Raw genomic sequence first — 24358 nt, 5'->3', positions numbered from 1 at the left:
GTGCCACAATCTGTATGTTTTTCATTTTAATTATGTGTTCGGCCCATGGGTGGCGGCAGTTGGTCAAGGAGTTTATCTCCAAAACGGTCATGGGTAAAATTAGTCTGCTCCGAAGACCTGTGCATGCTAAGTCGCTTCAGTCATGTCCTGACTGTTTGCCACCCCATGGACTGTAGCCCACCAGGCTCCTCCATCTGTGGGATTTCTCCAGGCAAGAATGCTGGAGTAGGTTGCCATGCCCTCCTCTAGGGGATCTTCCCAACCCAGGGATTGAATCTGGGTCTCCTGCTTGGCAGGTGGGTTTGTAAACTTTCCTGTCCTTTGGCTTTAAAGATCATCTGTCCACGCTTCAGCTTTCAGTTTAGGGAATGGTGAGGGGAGAGAGTGTTTGGAAAGGACACATGTGGGGACCTCCTGGGTGGTCTAGTGGTTAAGACTCCAAACTTCCACTCAAGGGGCCCCACTCAAGGGGCCCAGGTTTGATCCTTGGTCAGTGAACTAAAACCCCACATGCTATAAGGTGTGGCCAAACACACACACGCACACACACACCTGGATTTCCAGCCTCTCTAGGAAACTGGAAGATCTGGCCACACTGGGCCAACCATCCCACCAGAAAACAATCTGCTGGACGTGAGAACAGCTTCACCCTTAAGACACAGCAGGAATGCTCCATTTTGCCTCTGTCCCCACTTACCTGGTCAGCTTCACTCATCAACATGCCTGGTCTCTGTGGGATTTTGAGTTTGTCACTTCTGCTCTAGGTTTGTCAGTTCTGTCCTTCTCAGGTGGCACAATGGTAAAGAATCTGCTTCTCAATACAGGAGACGCAGGTTCGATCCCTGGGTTGGGAAGATTCCCCGGAGGAGGAAATGGCAAGCCACTCCAATATTCCTGCCTGGAGGATCCTATGGACAAAGGAGCCTGGAGGGCTACAGGCCATGGGGTCGCAAAGAGTCAGACATGACTGAAGCGACTTAGCACACACGCACGCTCCAGGTTAAAGGTCACATTCCCTGGATTGGTCTACAAGGCTCTTCATAGATGATTCCCAAACCAGCTTTCCAAGATCATTTTCCTCTCACTTTCCTCCCCACACCCTACTTGTTAGTCTCCGAATTTCTAATAAATAAGTGTATCCACCAAACAGCTACACTTAGCTCCCTCACTAACCAACAGGTCCTTGAATGTAAAGTCCATATTCTTGGCAGGAAGGGCCTACAAGAAGGATCTGATGATTAGCTCCTACTTTTCATGAGAGCATGTATCTGCCAGTTACACTCTGTGGATCTTTGTGATTCTTTTTTTTTTTTTTTGACCATGCCTCGTGGCAAGTGGGATCTTTGTTCCCCGACCAGGGATTGAACCAAGGCCCCCTGCATTAAAATGTGTGGAGTCTTAATCACTGGACCACAAGGCAAGTTCCTACTTTGTGATTCTTTACGAAGCTAACTGGCAGGGGAAATCTATGTAGGCTGGAATGCCCCAAGGTGAGCCCTGGGTGGGTGAACCTGAGCACCTTGATATAGTCAGGCTGGATTTTTCAACAAATGGAAAAGACTCTTCCTTCTGTGTTACCAGAGACTATTGAGATTCTCATAAGTACGAAGACGAGTGTTTCCCTTTTCCCAAATGACTAATACTTGCCTTTCTTTTTTTAAAAACAATTTTATTGATTTGTTTGGCTTTTGACTGTGCTGGGTCTTTGTGGTTGCACGCAGGGTTTCTCTCATTGCTCCTCATTGTGGTGGCTTCTCTTGTTGAGGAGCTCTAGTAGTTGTAGCTTGTGGGCTCAGAAGTGGCAGTTCCCAGGCTCTAGAGCACAGACTCAGTGTTGTGGGCTTCTGTGTGACACACATGTGACACATGGGCTTAGTTGCTCCAAGGCTTGTGAGGAACTTGCTGGATCCAGGATCAAACCGTGTCTCCTGTATTGGCAGGAAGGTTCTTTACCACTGAGCCACCAGGAAAGCCCTAACACTTTTCCTTCTTTTCCACATCCTTTCAATTCAGCTTGGCTGTGTCCGACTCTTTGCGACCCCATGAATTGCAGCACGCCAGGCCTCCCTGTCCACCACCAACTCCCAGAGTTCACTCAACCTCATGTCCATCGAATTGGTGATGCCATCAAGCCACCTCATTCTCTGTCGTCCCCTTCTCCTCCTGCCCCCAATCCCTCCCAGCATCAGAGTCTTTTCCAATAAGTCAACTCTTCGCATGAGGTGGCCAAAGTATTGGAGTTTCAGATTTAGCATCAGTCCAATGAACACCCAGGACTGATCTCCTTTAGAATGGACTGATTGGATCTCCTTGCAGTCCAAGGGACTCTCAAGAGTCTTCTCCAACACCACAGTTCAGAAGCATCAATTCTTCGGTGCTCAGCTTTCTTCACAGTCCAACTCTCCCATCCATACATGACCATGGGAAAAACCATAGCCTTGACTAGACGGACCTTTTTTGGCAAAGTAATGTCTCTGCTTTTTAATGTGCCATCTAGGTTGGTCATAACTTTCCTTCCAAGGAGTAAGCGTCTTTTAATTTCATGGCTGCAATCAGCATCTGCAGTAATTGTGGAGCCCAAAAAAATAAAGTCTGACACTGTTTCCATGTTTCCCCATCTATTTCCCGTGAAGTGATGGGACCAGATGCCATGATCTTAGTTTTCTGAATGTTGAGCTTTAAGCCAACTTTTTCACTCTCCTCTTTCACTTTCATCAAGAGGCTTTTGAGTTCCTCTTCACTTTCTGCCATAAGGGTGGTGTCATCTGCATATCTGAGGTTTTTGATATTTCTCCCAGCAATCTTGGTTCCAGCTTGTGCTTCTTCCAGCCCAGTGTTCCTCATGATGTATTCTGCATATAAGTTAAATAAGCAGGGTGACAATATACAGCCTTTTTTTAAAAATATTTTTTATTTTTTATTGGAGGCTAATTATTTTACAATATTATATTGGTTGGTTTTGCCATACATTGACATGAATCCGCCACAGGTATACATGAGTTCCCCAATATACAGCCTTGACATACTCCTTTTCCTGTTTGGAACCAGTCTGTTGTTCCATGTCCAGTTCTGACTGTTGCTTCCTGACCTGCATACAGATTTCTCAGGAGGCAGGTCAGGTGGTCTGGTATTCCCATCTCTTTCAGAATTTTCCACAGTTTATTGTGATCCACACAGTCAAAGGCTTTGGCATAATGAATAAAGCAGAAGTAGACATTTTTCTGGAACGCTCTTGCTTTGATCCAGGGGATGTTGGCAATTTGATGTCTGATTCCTCTGCCTTTTCTAAAACCAGCTTGAACATCTGAAGTTCACGGTTTACATATTGCTGAAGCCTGGCTCAGATCTAGTATCCCACCCTATATCTATTCTCAGACCACTGCCAGAAACTGAACCAGCGTCTTTCATCTCCTGCATTGGCAGGTGGATTCTTTACCACTGTGCCGCCTGGGAAACTCACCAAGTAGCTCATAAGCTTGGTTCCCTCTCCCTTGCTTGCAAAATCCCCCATCTACTGATCATTTGCCCTAAATCTCCCTCCACCCACACTCCTACCACTTTGGCTGGCCCAGTTTCTGGAGGAATGCAGCCACCTCATGCTTGGGCCTGCTCTCATGCTCCTCCTCCAATCCATTCCCCCAAAACTCAGATCTGATGTCACCTATCACCCACCCAGTTGAATGCTCCAGTGGTTCCCTGTTGTCCTTAGCAGGGAATTCAAGACACCATAGGAATTGGTCTTGATGTCTTCAACAGGAACCATAGTAGTGTTTAGTGTCCAAAGCCTGTCTTATATGGACTGCTGAGGACACCATTCCTTCCCTCCTGGTCATGGATAACCCCTTTTTTTGGCTTTAGCATCTTCCACTAAAACTTTCCACAGTGATAGAAATCTTCTGTTATATACATGTAACACCTGAGCACTTGGAATTGGGGCTAGTGGGCACTGAATTTTCAATGTTATTTAATTTTAATTAATTTCCCTTCTGAAAGCCACATAGCCACATGTGGTTTGTGACTACCATACAGGTAGCCCAGGGGATACCTCTTCCTTCAACCCCCAAGCCTCCAGTGCATCTCCCACACTGCTGCTGCTGCTAAGTAGCTTCAGTTGTGTCCGACTCTGTGTGACCCCGTAGACGGCAGCCCACCAGGCTCCCTGTCCCTGGGATTCTCCAGGCAAGAACACTGGAGTGGGTTGCCATTTCCTTCTCCAATGCATGCAAGTGAAAAGTGAAAGTGAAGTCGCTCAGTCGTGTCTGACTCTTCGCGACCCCATGGACTGCAGCCTACCAGGCTCCTTCGCCCATAGGATTTTCCAGGCAAGAGTACTGGAGTGGGGTGCCATTGCCTTCTCCATCTCCCACACTAGTCTGGGTTAAACCCTCCTCTCTGCCCATATCCACCATGCCCACGCTGACCACACAGTATTGTCATGATTTACATGTGTGTCTTCCCCTAGTTCTTTGTCTCTGTGAAACCTAGCGCTGGCTCTGATTCAGCAGTGCATGCCCAGACTGTAGCCTGGCACCAAGGGAACACTCAGGAAGTATGTCTTGGATAAATGAATGAATTAGTGTATGAATGACTCTAGATCTCTGTAGTTTTACTTTTCCCCTGGCTGCGAGGAGACACAGGAAGGGCAGGGCTTTTTTATTTGTTTTGGGGTTTTGCTTATTTTTTTTATTAAAAAGTATTGATTCATTTGGCTGTCAGGTCTCAGTTTTGGCCCACCGGATCTCTGTTGCATGATGTGGGAGCTTTCATTACAGCGCACAGATTCTCTAGTTGTGGCTCACAGGCTTAGTTGCTCCACCGCATGTGGGATCTTAGTTCACCAATCAGGGATCAAACCCATGTCCCCTGCCTTGCAAGGCAGACTCTTCACCATTGGGCCACCAGGAAAGTCCCTGTTTTTCTTTTAATGTGTATTTATTTATTTATTTGGCTATACCAGGTCTTAGTTTGGACTTGCAGGATCTTTAGTTGTGGCATGTGGGATCCAGTTCCCTGACCAGAGATCAAACCCAGGCCCCCTGTGTTGGGAGCTCTGAGTCTTAGCCCCTGGATCACTGAGAAGTCCTAGAGGGCAGATTGAAAAGACTTGTAGTCAATCTGCCAGGCTGACCTGGAGTGAGCTTGGAGTTCTTAGGCCCCACGATACCACTTTCCCTGATGCTCTGAGATAACACGTCACTTTATAGGTAAGGGGGCAGGTGGTAGACATTCGGGGGAGGAGCGGGCACTGTCCCCATGGCAGTGTATTGGGAAGGCACTCTCCTCCTGGAGTGTCTTCACTCCTGCACCTCCACCACACTCACAACACTTCCAATGCCGAGCATGTGGGATTTTTTTTCCCTGCACACCACACAGTTCTCTGTGACACCAACTGGGTGTCCTACAATTTGATTCAATTCTGACACTAACCAGAGTTGGCATGTACGCGTTCCACCCCCCGCACCAGGTTAAAGGCTCAGTTCCATGAGACTACCTCCCACTTTGGATGCTAATTGTGGATTCCCTGGATATCTACAACTTTATGTCTGACAAGGTTGCAGTTTGAAGTGCCCATAACACCCCTCCTCAGATTTAAGCATATGCTACACATTGGAGAAGGAAATGGCAACCCACTCCAGTGTTCTTGCCTGGAGAATCCCAGGGATGGGGGAGCCTGATGGGCTTCCGTCTATGGGGTCACACAGAGTCGGACACGACTAAAGTGACTTAGCAGCAGCAGCAGAACAGCTCATAGAGCTCAGGAAAACAGCTATGTTTTTGTCATTCATTTGTTAAGTCATGTCTGACTCTTTTTGACCCCATGGACTGTAATACACCAGGTTCCATGGGATTATTCAAGCAAGAAAACTGAAGTGGGTTGCCATTTCCTTCTCCAAGGAATCTTTCTGGATCAGGGACTCAAACCTGAATCTCCTGCATTGGCAGGTGGATTCTTTACCACTGAGCCACCAGGAAAGCCCCAGTTAAGTTTACCAGTTTATTCTATAGTGAAGGATGTGTTAAAGGATAGAGAAAAGCAGCCAGATAAAAGGTATGTAGGACAAGGTCTGGAAGGGTGCATGGGTTTGGGGACCCATTGGGTCTTCATGGGGTTGGGGACCTTCTGATTCATGAAAGTGATCACCAACCCAGAAGCTCCCCAAACCATATAGCATTGGGATTTTTGTGGAGGGTTCATCACATAAGCACAATCGCTCATTAACTCCATTTCCAGCCCCTCTCCCTTCTCTGAAGAATAGGAGATTGGGGCTGAAAATTCCAAGCTTCTAATCATGGCTTGGTCTTTGTGGTAACCAGTCCCCTTCCAGCAGTCCATTAAGAGTCGACCTCATTAGAATACAAGACAGAGACTTCCCTAGTGATTTAGTGCCTAAGACTCTGAGCTCCCAATGCAGGGGGTCCGGGTTCCATGCCTCGTCAGGGAACTAGATCCTGCGTGCTGCAACTCAGAGTTTGCACACTGCAACTAAAGATCACACATGCTGCAATGAAGATCAAAGATCCTGCATGCCAAAACTAAGACCTGTTGCAGCTCAATAATACATATTTTTAAAATATTATTTATTTTTTAATTGAAGCGTAATTGCTTTATAGAATTTTGTTGTTTTCTGTCAAACCTCAATATGAACCAGCCATTGGGATACATATGTCCCTTCCCTCTTGAACCTCCCTCCCATCCCCCTCCTCATCCCACCCCTCTAGGTTGACACAGAGCCCCTGTTTGAGTTCCTGAGCCATAGAGCAAATTCCCATTGGCTATCTATTGTACATATGGTAATGTAAGTACAGATATGCAGATGACACCACCCTTATGGCAGAAAGTGAGGAAGAACTAAATAGCCTCTTGATGAAAGTGAAAGAGGAGCGTGAAAAGGTTGGCTTAAAGCTCAACATTCAGAAAACTAAGATCATGGGATCTGGTCCCATCACTTCATGGGAAATAGATGGGGAAACAGAGGAAACAGTGTCAGACTTTATTTTTTTGGGCTCTAAAATCACTGCTGATGGTGACTGCAGCCATGAAATTAAAAGACGCTTACTCCTTGGAAGGAAGTTATGACCAACCTAGCTCAGTTCAGTTCAGTTCAGTCGCTCAGTCGTGTCCGACTCTCCGCGACCCCATGAATCACAGCATGCCAGACCTCCCTGTCCATCACCAACTCCGGAGTTCATTCAAACTCATGTCCACAGAGTCGGTGATGCCATCCAGCCATCTCACTCTCTGTCGTCCCCTTCTCCTCCCGTCCCCAACCTTTCCCAGCATCAGACAGCCTATTAAAAAGCAGAGACATTCCTTTGCCAACAAAGGTCCATCTAGTTAAGGCTATGATTTTTCCAGTAGTCATGTATGGATGGGAGAGTTGGACTGTGAAGAAAGCTGAGCACCAAAGAATTGATGCTTTTGAACTGTGGTGTTGGAGAAGACTCTTGAGAGTCCCTTGGACTGCAAAGCAATCCAGCCAGTCCATCCTAAAGGAGATCAGTCCTGGGTGTTCATTGGAAGGACTGATGCTGAAGCTGAAACTCCAATACTTTGGCCACCTCATGCGAAGAGCTGACTTATTTGAAAAGACCCTGATGCTAGGAAAGATTGAGGGCAGGAGGAGAAGGGGACGACAGAGGATGAGATGGTTGGATGGCATCACCGACTCAATGGACATGAGTTTGGGTAAACTCCGGGAGTTGGTGATGGACAGGGAGTCCTGGTGTTCTGCGGTTCATGGGGTCGACATGACTGAGCAACTAAACTGAATGTAAGTTTCACATCACACTCTCCATACATCTCATCCTCTCCTCCCCTCTTCCCATGTCCGTAAGTCTGTTCTCTATATCTGTTTATATGTCTATAAAAAAAAAGAAAACAAAAAACAAACAAAAAAAGAACACAAGACAATCCTATCACCCTGGAAATCCAAGGGATTTAGGAGTTCTGTGTCAGGAACCAGGGGCAGAGACCAACACCTATATTTCTTATTATGTCACAGGTAGAAAGCCAGGGCTCTCCTCCAAATTGCCTTTCCCAGCCAGGGACCTGAGGATGTGACTGTGTTAGCTTCCTGTGGCTGCTGGAACAAATTACCAGCAGCGTGGTGGCTTAAAACAACTGGAATGTGTTCTCTGAGAGTTCTGGAAACTGGAACTCTGAGATGAAGGTGTCAGGAAGGCTGTGCTCCCACCAGAGGCTCTAGGGAAGAGTTTGTTCTCCACATCTCCCAGCTTCTGGGAACTGCTGGCAGTCCTTGGCTTGTAGCCACATCAGTCTCTGTCTCCTTGGTCACATAGGCTTCTCCTCTGTGTGCCTCTAGTATGCACACTTGTCATTGGATTTAGGGCCCAGATAATCCAGAATGATCTCAGGATCACTAACTTACTTACTGCAAAGACTCTTTTTCCAAACAGGATCATATTTAGTAGTTTTGGGGGGTGATGATGTGAACATATCTTCTGTTTGGAAGGGGGGAATGTAACCACTCTACCCATTATAGTGAGCTTTTTTTTTTTTTTTTAAAGAGTCCTTTGTTTTCCTTTATTTCTTAACTTTTTATTTTATATTGGAGTATAGCCAGTAAACAATGTTGTGATAGTTTCAGGTGGGCAGCAAAGGTACTCAGCCATACATATACACGTATCCAATCTCCCCCAAACTCCCCTCCCATCCAGGCTACCAGATAACAGTGAGCAGAGTTCCCTGTGCTGTACAGTAGATCCTTGTTGGTTAAACATTTTAAATATAGCAGTGTGTACATGTCCATCCCAAACTCCCTATCTCTTCCCCCATCCTTCCTCCTGGCAACCATAAGTTCGTTTTCTGAATCTATGAGTCTGTTTCTGTTTTGCAAGTAAGTTTGTTTTTATCGTTTAAAAAGTCCTTTATTTTGGCTACATGGTGCAGCTTGCAGGATCTTAGTTCCCCAACCAGAGATTGAACCTGGGTCCTTGGCAGTGAAAGCAGAGTCCCAACCACTGGGCTACCAGGGAAGTCCCCACAGTGACATTTTCAACGTCAGTATTTGAGTCCAGAGTTCCCTTCTCTACCAAACTATTTCAAAACACCTTCTCTGGAAGGAAGGAGGAATTACTGACTGAATTTAAGGTATCAATGATCTATCGCATGTTTGATTTTGTTTCCTGCTACAGCCCAGGAGAGAGCTGGGGGCCAAAAGTTTAAGGGGAGGTTGGAGGATTGCTTCACAGGGTGACCAGGAGGGAGGTTACCCTGATCTCACACAAGATGATAATAAGGAAGTTCCTTGGCATTTCAACATGAGTCTTAAAAATGGCAAACAATGTGGGTTTCTTCCCCCTATGTATAAAGTATAAGAAAAATTTTAAAGGGGGGGAAACTATACATTTAAAGAAATTTAAGAGATATATTCACCAATTGTTTGTACTCTGACAATTCCAGCTGTTAAAAAGTACCAGACAGGGACTTCCCTGGTGGTCCCGTGGTTAAAACTTAGCCTTCCAATGCAGGGGGTGGGATTTTGATCCCTGGTTGGGGAGCTAAGATACCTCACAACCAAAAAAAAAAACCAAAAAGTAAAACAGAAGCCATATTGTAACAAATTCAACAAAGCCTTTAAAAATGGTCCACATCAAAAAATATATATATATTTTTTTAAAGTACAAGGCATTAGGAGAACTCTGAACATGAACTGGCCAATTAAGGATATTAAGGAATTATTGCTAATTATTGTGGGTGTGATAATGGGTATTGTGATTATGTTTAAAGAAAGAGTTATTATCTTTTGAAAATAAATTCTGAAATATGTGTAGATGAATTACATATTATTTGGGATGTGATTCAAAGGAGTCCAACAGGAGAAGGGAAAGAAATATAAAAAGAGAAGCTATGAATTTTTTATTATTATGTCTGGATTATGAAAACAGGAACCCTCATTGTCCTATTCTCCTGGTTTATGTATATTTTTCCTAATAAAAAGTTAAAGTTGAAAACAGCTTAAATCTTTACCAGTGGGGAATGAGATAAATTGTGGTGATGCCTTACATACTTAGGAATTCCCTGTCAGTCCAGTGGTTAGGACTCTATCCTTTCACTGCCAAGGGCATGGGTTCAATCCCTGGTTGGAGAACTAAGTTCCCACAAGTTGCATGGAATGGCCAAAAACAAAAGAACAACTATATGCTTATTAAAAAGCATTCACTTGCAGGACTTCCCTGGTGGTCCAGTGGCTAAGAGTCTGTGCTCCCAATGCAGGGGCCTGCCTTGGGATTCCTGCATTGGGATTCCTGGTCAGTGTTTGATTCCTGGTCAGGGAACAAGATCCCGTATCCCACAACTAAGACCTGGGGTAGCCAAATAAATAATTTTTTTTTTTAAAAAAGCATTCACTTGCATAACACTTTCTTTGGATCAGGCTCCCAAAACACACAAACATACTGGAGTTTGTGTAGAATAATCCTGTTGATGGAAGCTAAAAGACTATATACATATATAGTCTTCTATATCACTGGGTAGAAACGTAAAATGGTTCAGCCGCTGTGGAAAACAGTTTGGCAACTCCTCAAAAAGTTAAACAGAATTGCCACATGATCCAGCAATGCCAGTCCCAAGTGTATGTACCCTAAAGAACTGAAAATAGGACTCAAAAAATACTTGTACACAAATGCTCCGAGCAGCACTAGTCACAGCAGTCAGAAGATGGTATGAAGGTTTATTTTATGTGTCATCACAGCTGGGCCTTGGTGCCCAGACATGTGGTCAACCATTCTTCTGACTGTGTCTCTGAAGGTGTCTATTGGATGAGAGTGATATTTACATTGGTAGACTCTGAGTGAAGCAGAGTGCCCTCTATTTAGTTAGTTAGTTATGGCTGCTCTGGGTCTTCTTTGCTGTTCACAGTCTTTCTCTAGTTGCAGCGAGCAGGGGTTATTCTTCCCCCTGTCTCCAGCCTGTCAGTCTAACCTGCAGATTTCAACTTATAAGTCTTACGGTCACATAAGCCAACTCCTTAAAATAAATCTCTCTCTGTATACATACACACCCTATCAATTCTGTTTCTCTGAAGAACCCTAATAGAGATAGAAACAATTCAAATGTTCATCAGTACATGAATGAATAAAAAATTGTGGTAAAAACACACAATGGAGTATATTCTATCATAAAAAGAAAGGAGTACTGATTGATGGTACAGCGTACGTGAACTTCAAACCCTACATGAAAGAAGAGGTATCATTGTATTATTCCCTTTATATGAAACATTCAGAACATATAAGTTATAGAGACAGTGGATTAGCATTTTTCAAAGACTGGAGCTAGAGGAAAAAGGGGAGTGACTGCTTAGTGGGTACAGGATTATGTTTTGGGGGCGATAATATTTTGGAACTAGACAGAAGTGGTGTTTGCACAACAATGTACTATGCCACTGAACTGAACACTCTAAATGGTCATTTTATGTGAACTGTAACTCAATGGGAAAAAAAAAAGTATGCATTTTAAAAAAATCTAGAAGATAAGACTATATACTCTGGAGCTAGGTTGTTTGGGCTTAAAGTTAATTCTCTCAATTATTGGCTATGAGATTTTAGGCCATCTTTTTAAAAAATTAATTAATTAATTTGGCTGTGCCAGGTCTTAGCTGCATGCGACCTTTAGTTGTGGCATGTGGGATCTGGTTCCCTGACCAGGGTTCTTGGAGTTTTAGCCATTGGACCATCAGGGAAGTCCTTTAGGCAATCTCTGTTTTCTTTTAACATTTTATTTTGTATTGGAGGATAGCCGATTAACAATGTTGAGAGAGTTTCAGGTGAACAGTGAAGGGACTCAGCCATACATATGCATGTATCCATTCTTCCCTCAAACTCCTCTTCCATCCAGACTGCCACAAAACATTGAGCAGAGTTCCATCTGCTGTACAGTAGGTCCTTTGTTGGTTATCCATTTTAAATATAGCAGTGTGTACGTGTCCATCCCAAACTCCCTACCTTTAGGCAATCTTTAAAGGTTCAATTTCCTCATGGGTAAAATGGAAATGATATTGCCTATGTCATTCTAATATGATGGTAAAATTGTAAGAGGGAAGAACCTTTGCATTCTATTACAAATCAATCACTAAAGGGATGTTCGCCTATAAGCTTAAATTATACATAATGGCCCATCTCTAGGAACCCTGCCTCACACATAAGGAGCATTAAGCTAAAATACCTTTGTTTAGATCACAGGAAACATCCTGACCAGGCTTGCCTGTGAACAGCTGCAGGAAGAAAGAAATTAACACATCCCCTCAGGAGTCTGACCCCCATCTAGGATCTAGGACTTAATTCCCTCATTTAAAAGCAGACTGGGGGGATCTTGCCCATCGGTCCAGTGCCTAAGACTGTGCACTTCCAATGGCGGGGGCCCAGCTTCTATCCTTGGTTGCAGAACTAGATCCCACATGCCCACTATACCAGTGCAGCCAAATAAATAAAAATAATAAATATTGGAAAAAAAACTAGCCAGAATTCTAACTTAGGGAACATGGTTCTTTAAGACTTTAGTCCACCATCTTCTTGATTTCAGATTAAAGTCACTATTCTCTGCCCCCACAACTCATCTCTTGATTTATTGGCCTGTTTCGTGGTGAGCAGTACAAGATTGGAAATGGTAACAGAATGAGTTAATCTATAGCAAGTGCTTAGAGCAGCAACACAGAGTAAATGGTATCTGTGTTTTAGTTAATATTCCTATTCTTATCATTATATGCACCAAACTGTTAATAGTACTCTGGAGAGGGGGAAATTTTTCTTTTTTATAATAAAAGAGAGAGATGTACTTCAATGTATTATAATAAGACCCTCAGTGTATCAGGGGACTGAGTCCCTTGTACGAGGGCTAAACAAAGACAAGTTTCACTGCAAGCTTAAGTTCCTGCCCCATTAAAATAAAGTATCATCTTTGTAAATCCTCTTCTATATTGACTATTTATGGGCCTCTGTGGCAGAACTGGTTGTGTCCCTCGTTAGTCCTGTGTGGCAGGTAGAGCAAATGACCTTATGAAACGTCAAGCTCTTTGGAGAAGCAGAACAGGTTGGTTTTCATTAACCACTGTCACGTCTGCTCCTTCCCTATCATCTCATTGCCCCATCCTTCTTCCTTTGAGTAGGGCTTCTGGGATCAAGAGCGTGGATGGTCTTGGTGGTCCAGTAGTTAAGAATCTGCCTTGCAATGCAAGGGACACCAGTTCGATCACTGGTCTGGGAAGATCCCACATGCCATGGAAGAACTAAGCCCATGCTCCACAACTACTGAGCCCACGCTCCACAACAAGAGAAGTCACTGCAATGAGAAGCCCTCACACCACAACTAGGGAATAGTCCCTGCTCTCAGCAACTGGAGAAAACCCAAGTGCAGTGATGAAGACCCAGTGCAGCCAAAAATAATGTAAATTAAAAAGAAAAAAAAAAACAACTCAGATGATGGTGTAGTTACATGCTATCTTGGTCTTCCCAGTATCTACATGCCCTCTGATTGGCACTGACATCCTGATTTCCTTCTCTGACTAATCCATCTCTGAGTTATGATCATCTCTGAGGTTTGGGAGGATTTGGCTCCACCCCTGGGCTCTAGGAATGACCATCTGGCAAATCAGATCTTTTCATCCCCACAGCCACTGTGACAGGCTCAGGTAGGCACAGGACTCCAAGGATGAATTTGAGTTCACTTGGGTTCATTTGGGTTGCACTAGCAAAATACCACAGCTGGGGCAACTTGTAAACAACAGGAACTTATTTCTCATGGTTCAGGAGGCAGGGAAGTTAGAGATCAAGGTGCCAGCAGAATCACTGGTGAGGGGCCACTTCCTTACTGTTATCTGCTCTTGGTGTCCTCACATGGCCTAAGGGAAAGGGCACTTTCTGGGACCTCTCTCTCTTCTTTTTTTGCAGTGTGGTGGGCGGGGGGAGGCTCACCTTGTAGCATGTGGGAATCTTAGTTCCCCAGCCTGGGATCTAACCCGTGCCCCCTGCAGTGGAAGCACAGAGTCTTAACCACTAGGCAGCCAGGGAAGTCCCCGATTTGGTTATACATATACATTTCGATGTGCCATTTCAAGGGACATCAACACAGCAGCCAAGTGCATCGGAATTGAGGCAGGGCTGGCTAGCTCTGGGCTGGAATTCAGGACTGTGTTTGGGAGCCTCATCATTCACTATGCCAAGAACCCTTCTTTGAAGCAACATCTCTCTCCTACAGCATTCTGGACTTTGGTCGCTCAGGAGCGATGGGGGTCCTCTGGCCTGGTAGTGCTCTTTCTCATCCTTTTCACCATGAGAAGGGTCTGTCTCCACTTCCCATAGTTCTTTCCCCCATGTCTCTCTGCCCTGTTCCTTTTCCTATGTCTCCCCAGGCAGCCTAGGGAAAATGGTTGGCTTAGGGTTTGACAGAGAGAAGACAAATACTGTATTGATTTAAGAATATATGGGGCTTCCCTGGTGACTCGCTGGGAAAGAATCCAGTTGCCAATGCAAGAGACATGGGTTCGATTCCTGAGGTGGAAAGATCCCAGATGCTTTGGAGCAACTAAGCCCATGGGTCACAACTACTGAGCCGTGCTCTAGAGCCTGGGAGCCGCAACTTCTGAGTCCATGTGCTGCAACTACTGAACCCTGAGTACCCTGGAGCCTGTGTTCCACAAGAGAAGCCCGAGCACCACACCAAAGAATAGCCCCCACTCACTGCAACTAGAGAAAGCCTGTGTGGCCACAAAGTCCCAGCACAATAAAAATAAATAAAAAAAATACTTTTTTTTCTAAACCAATTTGAACATCAAAGATCCAAGAGACATGTACCATCTTGCCCATGAAAAAATAATTCTTGAAGGATATCCATCCTTCAAGAGAGAAAGATGACAAATATAAACTCTTTTCAGAAAATAATAAATGCTTTTCAATTTAGACCAGAGGTAACAGATGAAAAATATATTCATGTTGAAGATAGCTCATGTAGCTTGGGAATTAATCAGACCCAGTTCAGTTAGCAGTTCTCACCCATGTGTGTCTCGATCCACTGGTATGTTGAAATCAGTTTTTGTTTGCTTGTTTGTTTGTTTTGGCTGCACCACGCTGCTTGTGGGATCTTAGTTCCCCAACTGGGACCCTCCTGCAATGAAAGCACAGAGTCTTAACCATTGGACCACCAGGGAATTCCCAGAATTCAGTTTCATATATGGCATGTGCTTGGTAATTTATTGCTAATATGGAGCTATTAGAGTTTGAAATTTTACTTACTTAAGCAAATGAGATGGTTTGAAGGTTAGCCCTATGTTTCTCTTGAGACCAGGACTTGTTATAAGGACTCCAAAATACCTTCTTCTGGGGGGAAAAAAGGACTCCAGTGATAACCCATTTAATCTGCTATAGTCTATAGCCACCTTCCTTATGTGTGCATTGTAATTAATTGCAAAAATTGCAAATCATTGGGACTTCCCTGGTGGTCCAGTGGTTAAGAATCCACCTTCCATTGCGGGGGACAAGGGTTTGATCCCTGATTGGGGAACTAAGATCCTACATGCCTTGGGGCAACTAAGCCTGTGTGCTGCAACTACTGAGCCCACAAACCACAGCTGGAATCCATGCAACACAAGGACAGATCCCACATGACTCAACAAAGACCCCAAGTGCCACAAGTAAGACCCTACACAGTCAAATAAATACATATTTTTAAAAATTACAAATTATTATAACGCTTTATATCCTTGCAGTTATTTGGAGATGTCTGTAGATGTATTTATGAAATCACGCTCTGCAAAGGCATAAGATCCATTGGGTATATCACAGTGGGGAGAAAATGTTAGGAAACATTGGGTACAACAGGTCTTAACAAATCCCTGTCAGGGCTGCAATAGTGCTAACTCCTATGTGTTCATCAGAACTAATTTGAAAATGACATTCCAGGTCAAACTGACGAGCAAAAAATGGGAATTTGTTGACTTTTATACAGAATAGTTGGGGTTTGAGGCTGACCTCAGATGTGGTGGAATCAGGGGTCAAATTTTATTTCTCAGCTCTGCTCTCCTTCACACTGACTTTATTCTCAAACCACATGTGACATGACGGCTGCCAGCAACTCTAATGTGAATGTGCTGAGACTCAAGTCCAACAGGAAAGAGAGAGCCTCTTTTCTAGAAGCTCCTTCAAAAGTGTGCTGGCATTCACTCTGACTGATCTATCTTTGAATCAATTAATGGCGGTTACCAGCAGGACACTATGTGCTGATCACCTTAGACCTGGGTCATATGCTCCATCTCTGAATGGGGAGTTGTAACAGTTCTGTTGAACCACATGGGATAAGTGTGGGGGAGAGACAAACCCTTCCAGTCCAAAATGAGCCTGTTACAGAGAGGGAATGCTAGAAAGGCAAACAACAAATATCCATTCAGCCCCAAGTCACCGTCTTAAAAAATGCTGAGAAAGAACCAGAGGAAAGGACATGTCTGGCCAAGTGCAAAGCCAGCCCCAAGGGTAGAAGAATAAAATCCATAATTTCTTGAAAAAAAAAAAACCAGATAGTGTTATGACAAAATATTGTGTGTGGTAAGACGTCACTTCTCATTCAAGGAGCCCAGGGCAGATGCTTTTATTCTCTTTGACAGAAGTCTTCTCAGAAAGTGACGGAACAATCCTTTCTCCAGCCTTCATCTGAATGGCAGGCCGGCCTTGCAGCATTATTTCCCCATCGTCTCTTAGCCAGCTCTCACCTTTGTCCCCTTCCTTCACACAAGCTTTGTTTGAACATCGGTTCCCTTCTTGTGTTAAAGGAAATGACATTGACCAGGGTTCTTGGCCTTCCCCAATCAATAGAAATTGACTATAGAGACCAGACAAGAAATTCAGGCAAGGCTTTATTGGGGTCCCTGCTGCAACAGAGGGGAGTGGGAACAAGTAACAGTTTCCCTTGCTTGCTCATTTCCTGAGAGAGGGGGGCGATCTGGTTCCTTATACGTGGTGAAGGGAAGGGTGTGTCCAGGGGTCTGTCAAGAGAGGTACCCTAGGTGTTTTGATCATCCTTTAGGTGGTGTTGTGTGCAGGGGGCATATGTAGTACCCTATTTTTGCTTCTAACACCCTGTTTTTGCTCCCAGCTATTCAGATGTGGCAATTGGATTTTTTTTGGCCCTTTTGTATCTTTTGTCCAGAATTTGCCCCAACTGCATATGTGCACAGTTATTTTTTAGTCCCTTATAAGTTCTTGGTATTTCATCGTTGGAGGAAAGGTTTGTCCAGGAGCAAGCACCGCAGCACTGCAGCAAAGGGTCCCAAGTTCCAGGATTGTCTCAGAAATGCTGGGCTTCCTGATAGTATCATTTAGGAATGCATAGAAAACTCTACTGTAGTAAACATTTGGTGGTGGGGGGGAGTGGGGAGACGGGGAGGCTGTAGGGATGGGGAGTGTTTGTCTTTCATAATAGGAAACTCTAGAAGGAGGACAGTCAAATGCTGGTATAATGACTCAACAATGCTATCCAGAACATAGGCTGCTTATGTTTCCAGTCCAAGATCCTTAGCAAATGCACCTTCATTCTCAGGCTTGCAAGATGGTTGTAAGCCATCCTCATGGTTGCAAGATGGCCTATGTTCATGTTTCAGTTGGAACGAAGACAGAAAATTTGACTTTGTTTTTAAATGAGGAATTGCCTTTTTATTTGAGAATGTTAAGTGATAAATTTTTAAAAAAACAGAGAATTCCCTGGTAGTCCAGTGGTTCAGTTCAGTTCAGTTCAGTCGCTCTGCTGATGCTGCTGTTAAGTCACTTCAGTTGTGTCCAACTCTGTGCGACCCCATAGATGGCAGCCCACCAGGCTTCCCAGTCCCTGGGATTCTCCAGGCAAGAACACTGAAGTGGGTTTCCATTTCCTTCTCCAATGCGTGAAAGTGAAAAGTGAAAGTGAAGTCACTTAGTCGTGTCCGACTCATAGCAACCTCATGGACTGCAGCCCACCAGGCTCCTCCATCCATGGGAGTTTCCAGGCAAGAGTGAGTACTGGAGTGAGTTGCCATCAGTTGCTCAGTTGTGTCCAACTCTTTGTGACCCCATGGACTGCAGCACGCCAGGCTTCCCTGTCCATCACCAACTCCCAGAGCTTACTCAAACTCATGTCCACTGACTCAGTGATGCCATCCAACCATCTTATCCTCTGTCATTTCCTTCTCCTCCTGCCTTCAATCTTGCCCAACATCAGTGTCTTTTCAAATGAGTCAGCTCTTTGCATCAGGTGGCCAAAGTATTGGAATTTCAGCTTCAACATTAGTCCTTCCAATGAATATTCAGGACTGATTTCCTTCAGGATGGACTGGTTGGATCTCTTTGCAGTCCAAGGGACTCTTAAGAATCTTCTCCAACACCACAGTTCAAAAGCATCAATTCTTCGGTGCTCAGCTTTCTTTATAGTCCAACTCTCACATCCATACATGACTACTGGAAAAACCATAGGTTTAACTAGATGGTCCTTTGTTGGCAAAGGAATTTCTTTGCTTTTTAATATGCTGTCTAGGTCGGTCATAACTTTCCTTCCAAGGAGCAAGCATCTTTTAATTTCATGGCTGCAGTCACCATCTGCAGTGATTTTAAAGTCTGTCACTGTTTCCACTGTTTCCCCATCTATTTGCCATGAAGTGATGAGACTAGATGCCATGATCTTAGTTTTCTGAATGTTGAGCTTTAAGCCAACTTTTTCACTCTCCTCTTTCACTTTCATCAAGAGGTTCTTTAATTCTTCACTTTCTTCCATAAGGGTGATGTCATCTGCATATCTGAGGATATTGATATTTCTCCCAGCAATCTTGATTCCAGCTTGAGCTTCATCCAGCCCAGCATTTCTCATGATGTACTCCGCATATAAGTTAAATAAACAGGGTAACAATATACAGCCTTGACATACTCCTTTCCTGATTTGGAACCAGTCTGTTGTTCCGTGTCCAGTTCTAACTGCTGCTTCCTGACCTGCATATAGGTTTCTCAAGAGGCAGGTTAGGTGGTCTGGTATTCCCATATCTTGAAGAATTTTCCACAGTTTGTTGTGATCCACACAGTCAAAGGCTTTGGTATAGTTAATAAAGCAGATAGAGATGTTTTTCTGGAACTCTCTTGCTTTTTCAATGATCCAATGGATGTTGGCAATTTGATCTCTGATAGTTCATGGTTCACGTATTGCTGAAGCTTGGCTTGGAGAATTTTGAGCATGACTTTACTAGCGTGTGAGATGAGTGCAATTGTGCAGTAGTTTGAAAATTCTTTGGCATTGCCTTTCTTTGGGATTGGAATAAAAACTGACCTTTTCAGTCCTGTGGCCACTGCTGAGCTTTCCAAATTTGCTGGCATATTGAGTGCAGCACTTTCACAGCATTATCTTTTTGGATTTGAAATAGCTCAGTTGGAATTCCATCACCTTCACTAGCTTTGTTCGTAGTGATGTTTCCTAAGGCCCATTTGACTTCACATTCCAGGATGTCTGGCCCTAGGTGAGTGATCTCACCATCGTGGTATCTAGGTCATGAAGATCTTTTTTGTATAGTTCTTCTGTATATTCTTGCCACCTCTTCTTAATATATCTTCTGCTTCTGTTAGGTCCATACCATTTCTGCCCTTTATTATCCCCACCTTTGCATGAAATATTCCCTTGATATCTCTAATTTTCTTGAGAAGATCTCTACTCTTTCCCATTCTATTGTTTTTCTCTATTTCTTTGCCCTGATCACTGAAGAAGGGTTTCTTATCTCTCCTTGTTATTCTTTGGAACTCTGCATTCAGATGGGTATATCTTTCCTTTTCTCCTTTGCATTTTGTCTCTTTTCTTTTCTCAGCTACTTGTAAGTCCTCCTCAGACAACCATTTTGCCTTTTTTCATTTCTTTTTCTTGGGGATGGTCTTGATCCCTGCCTCCTATACAATGTTATAAACCTCTGTCCATAGTTCTTCAGGCACTCTGGCTATCAGATCTAATCCTTGAATCTATTTGTTACTTCCACTATATAATTGTAAGGGATTTGATTTAAGTAATACCTGAATGGTCTAGTGGTTTTCCCTACTTTCTTCAATTTGAGTCTGAACTTGGCAATAAGGAGTCCATGACCTGAGCCATAGTCAGCTCTTGGTCTTGTTTTTGCTGACTGTATACAGCTTCTCCATCTTCGACTGCAAAGAATATATTAATCTGATTTCAGTATTGACCATTTGGTGATGTCCATGTGTAGAGTCTTCTCTTGTGTTGTTGGAAAAGGGTATTTATTATGACCAGTGCATTCTTGGCAAAGCTCTGTTAGCCTTTGACCTGCTCCGTTTTGTACTCCAAGGCCAAATTTGCCTGTTACTCCAGATATCTCTTGACTTCCTACTTTTGCATCCCAGTCTCCTATAATGAGAAGGACATCTTTTTTGGGTCCTTGAGTCTAGTGGTTAAGACTCATGCCTTCATTGCCAAGCACCCAGGTTCAGTCTCTGGTTGGAGAACTAAGATCCTGTAAGCCATGAGTTCCTGTGAGACACAGGGAAGAAAAAGCATGACTCTTGTCCATTTATAAGTAAACATGTGTCAATATTTTTATTTCATTCCTTAATTAGTATGGGAATCAGGAGACGTGAAAACCAATTCAAAGGAGAATTTTAAAAAACATGCACACATAGGCATTCATAGACACATACATAAGAATCAGAAAAGCTGAAATGAATTTACAAGCAGATGGAATACTAGTCAACAGAGAAATAATCAATTACAGCTCCACTAGACAGAAGTGATTTGCATTTCCATGGACAAGAGCAAACTGCGTGACTATCCATTTTTAACAACTTGCTGCTGCTGCTGCTGCTAAGTCACTTCAGTCGTGTCCGACTCTGTGTGACCCCATAGATGGCAGCCCACCAGGCTCCCCCGTCCCTGGGATTCTCCAGGCAAGAACACTGGAGTGGGTTGCCATTTCCTTCTCCTGTAAAATAGCGCAAAGGCAAGGAAAGATAACACTGAAGAGAATGCTAAACAGGACACCCAGTATTCTTTTTTGTCCAATTAAAAATCTTTCACAGTGCTTCCCAAGAGAAGAGATGCCCTTCTCAGCACCCACTTACATCTCATTGACCAGAATGGCATCACTTAGCCTCCTTCACTGCAAGGGAGGCTGGGCAATCAAGCATCTTTAGCTGGACACATGGCTACCTCAAGTAAAACAGGATTCTGTTCGTAAGGTAGTCTGCCTCACCTGTACACCCACTTGATGTGTTAAGAGCACTAGATTTTCTTTAAGAAATATTTATTTGGCTGCACCAGATCTTTATTGCAGCTCATGGGATCTTTGCCTTGTGGGAGATCTTCCTTGCAGTGTGTGTGTGTGTTAGTCACTCAGTTGTGTCTGACTCTGTGACCCCATGAACTATAACCCACCAGGCTCCTCTGTCCATGGAATTCCCCAGGCAAGAATACTGGAGTGGGTAGCCATTCCCTTCTCCAAGGGATCTTCCCAATCTAGGGATCGAACCTGGGTCTCCTGCATTGCAGGTGGATTATTAACCACCTGAGCCACCAGGGAAGCTCTCCTTGTGACACGAGGGATCTTTTTAGTTTTGGCATGCTGGCTCCTAGTTGTGGCATGTGGGACCTACTTCTCTGTCCAGGGATCGAACCTGGACCCCCTGCATTGGGAGTGCAGATTCTTAACCACCTGACCACCAGGGAAGTCCCTAAGGGCTCTAGATTTTAAAATAATTTTTAGCACAGGTGAGTATGAGGATGGCTGCAGTAAACTGTCTGTTGGTTTTGATACTATGTAACCTGGCCATCTAGTCAAGGCAATGGTTTTTCCCGTGGTCATGTATGGATGTGAGAGTTGGACTGTGAAGAAGGCTGATCGCCGAAGAATCAATGCTTTTGAACTGTGGTGCTGGAGAAGACTCTTGAGAGTCCCTTATACTGCAAGGAGATCCAACCAGTCCATTCTAGAGGAGATCAATCCTGGATGTTCATTGGAGGGACTGATGCTAGGGCTGAAACTGCAATACTTTGGCCACCTCATGCGACGAGTGACTCATTGGAAAAGACTCTGATGCTGGGAAAGGTTGGGGGCGGGAGGAGAAGGGGACAACAGAGAATGAGATGGCTGGATGGCATCACCGACTCTGTGGACATGAGTTTGAGTGTACTCCGGGAGTTGGTGATGGATAGGGAGGCCTGGCGTGCTGTGATTCATGGGGTCGCGGAGAGTCGGACACGACTGAGCGACCGAACTGAACTGAACTGAACTGAACCTGTTTCCACATTCCAAACCCAGTTCCCAAAATGGACACTTGACTCAGGGCTTGACTAGTTATGGTGATTGATTCAGGAATGGACGCGATTGGAAACAAGCCCATCAGATTCAACCTTTGGACTTTCATTGGAACAAAACTATAACTTACACTAGAAAAATAGTAATACTTAAGGCTGAAAGATATTTAGTCAATTTCCTGACAATGTTTAGTCTTCAACTGAATTCCTGTATTCTTTGCAATAATTCCCCTGCCTCTCAGAGTCTGTGGCTTCCTGGTGAGAAACCACTGTGATGTCTCTTTATTTAATAGGTTGTTCCTCCTTTTGGTACCTGAATGCTGACAAGTTGTGATGAGTGGGTGAGGAAGTACAGCTCTGGGTTAGAATGCCAGTAATGTCAGGCAGAGTCCACCTAGAGAACAGAACCCTATCTAAGTATTTAAAGCAGAGGGGAATTTCATTCAGGTGTTTTAAAGCTAAACAAAGATGGTGAAGCCACTCAGAAATTAGCAGCAAGAAGCCATCAATCACCATTGGTAGGCTAGAGACTAGATCTAGGGAAGGGGCAATGTTACAGGAGCCCAGAAGCTGAGATGCTTAAATTATGCAGGGGGAGAACCAGCTCATTACTGCTAGAGATGTTGTTCAAGAAGATGGGACGGTCTCATTACCGCCTGGAAGCTCAGGAAAAAGAAAGCTTGGGAATTCAGTCATAGGAGTCAGCGCCCCCTTCTCTACAAAGCAGAGCAGGAAAAGCGTTAGGAATGGCACTGAAGACATTAGGTCTCCTACACAGGACTGGCCACTTATCCACATTTCCTCACGTCTAAGATGCCACTGACTGCAAGATGCACCACTAGTTTATGCATCACTAAGAAAGGAAATGGAGAAGGCAATGGCACCCCACTCCAATACTCTTGCCTGTAACATCCCATGGATGGAGGAGCCTGGTGGGCTGCAGTTCATGGGGTCGCTAAGAGTCAGACACGACTGAACGACTTCACTTGCACTTTTCCCTTTCACGCATTGGAGAAGGAAATGGCAACCTACTCCAGTGTTCTTGCCTGGAGAATCCCAGGGACGGGGCAGCCTGGTAGGCTGCCGTCTGTGGGGTCGCACAGAGTCAGACACAACTGAAGTGACTCAGCAGCAGCAGCAGCAAGAAAGGAAAAATACTGCCAAATTAAACTATGCCACAGTGAAATCCCATGGACAGAGTAGTCTGGTGGGCTACAGTTCATGGGGTCACAAAGAGTCTGACGTGACTTAGCGACTAAAACAACAACAATGCGAAGACTCCATTCCATGCAATACATCTTGATATGAGAGACGTGAAAATGTAAAAATATGTATGTCTTAAGATCATTAACATGCTACTAGCCGTGTGTCTTAAGCATAGGTAAATGATGCATTCCCATCTTTGAACTTCGATTTTACCCTCTATTTGGAAATTAGAGACAGTCACTACATTGTAAGGATTTTGTAATTCTAAGACTGTTAAGTTCAATAAGATTAGGGACTTTGTCTCTTGTTCACTGTTTCCCCAACATGTAGCACATAGGGCGTTCTCAGTTATCAGTCCTGTCTGACTCTTTGAGACCCGCATGGACTATAACCTGCCAGTCTCCTCTGTCCATAGAATCTTCCAGACAAGTATACTGGAACCGATTGCCATTTCCTACTCCAGGGGATCTTCCCGACCCAGGGACTGAACCTGCGTCTGTTGCGTCTCCTGCATTGGCAGGTGGCTTCTTTACCACTGTGCCACCTGCAAAGCCCCTAGTAACAACCCAAGTTTTATGAAATTAAGTCACCTGGACTCGATCCCCAAATGAACAGGTTCTTGGCATGTGAAGTGTCAATAAATGGAAGCTTTTATTATTGGAATCAAATAGGCTTAGAAACAAGATCTTTTTTCATTAATATCTTTTAGAATTGATGCTCTTTTGTGAGAGAGGGAAACCACTCATTTATGTAAGAAAGATATCAGAGTAGAGGTCATAGTCTCTGGTGCAAAAGATTATGCTAGATGGCTTCATACACACAAAGTTCTGAGCAGACACACCACAGGTGGTGGCAAATGAAGTTGCAGGGAAGGGGGAGAATGAG

Source organism: Moschus berezovskii, chromosome 19 (genome assembly GCF_049115385.1).
Source record: "Moschus berezovskii isolate FMDL1 chromosome 19, NW_MosBer_1.0, whole genome shotgun sequence".
NCBI lineage: Eukaryota > Metazoa > Chordata > Mammalia > Artiodactyla > Moschidae > Moschus > Moschus berezovskii.
Note: the sequence above shows the minus strand (reverse complement) of the source record.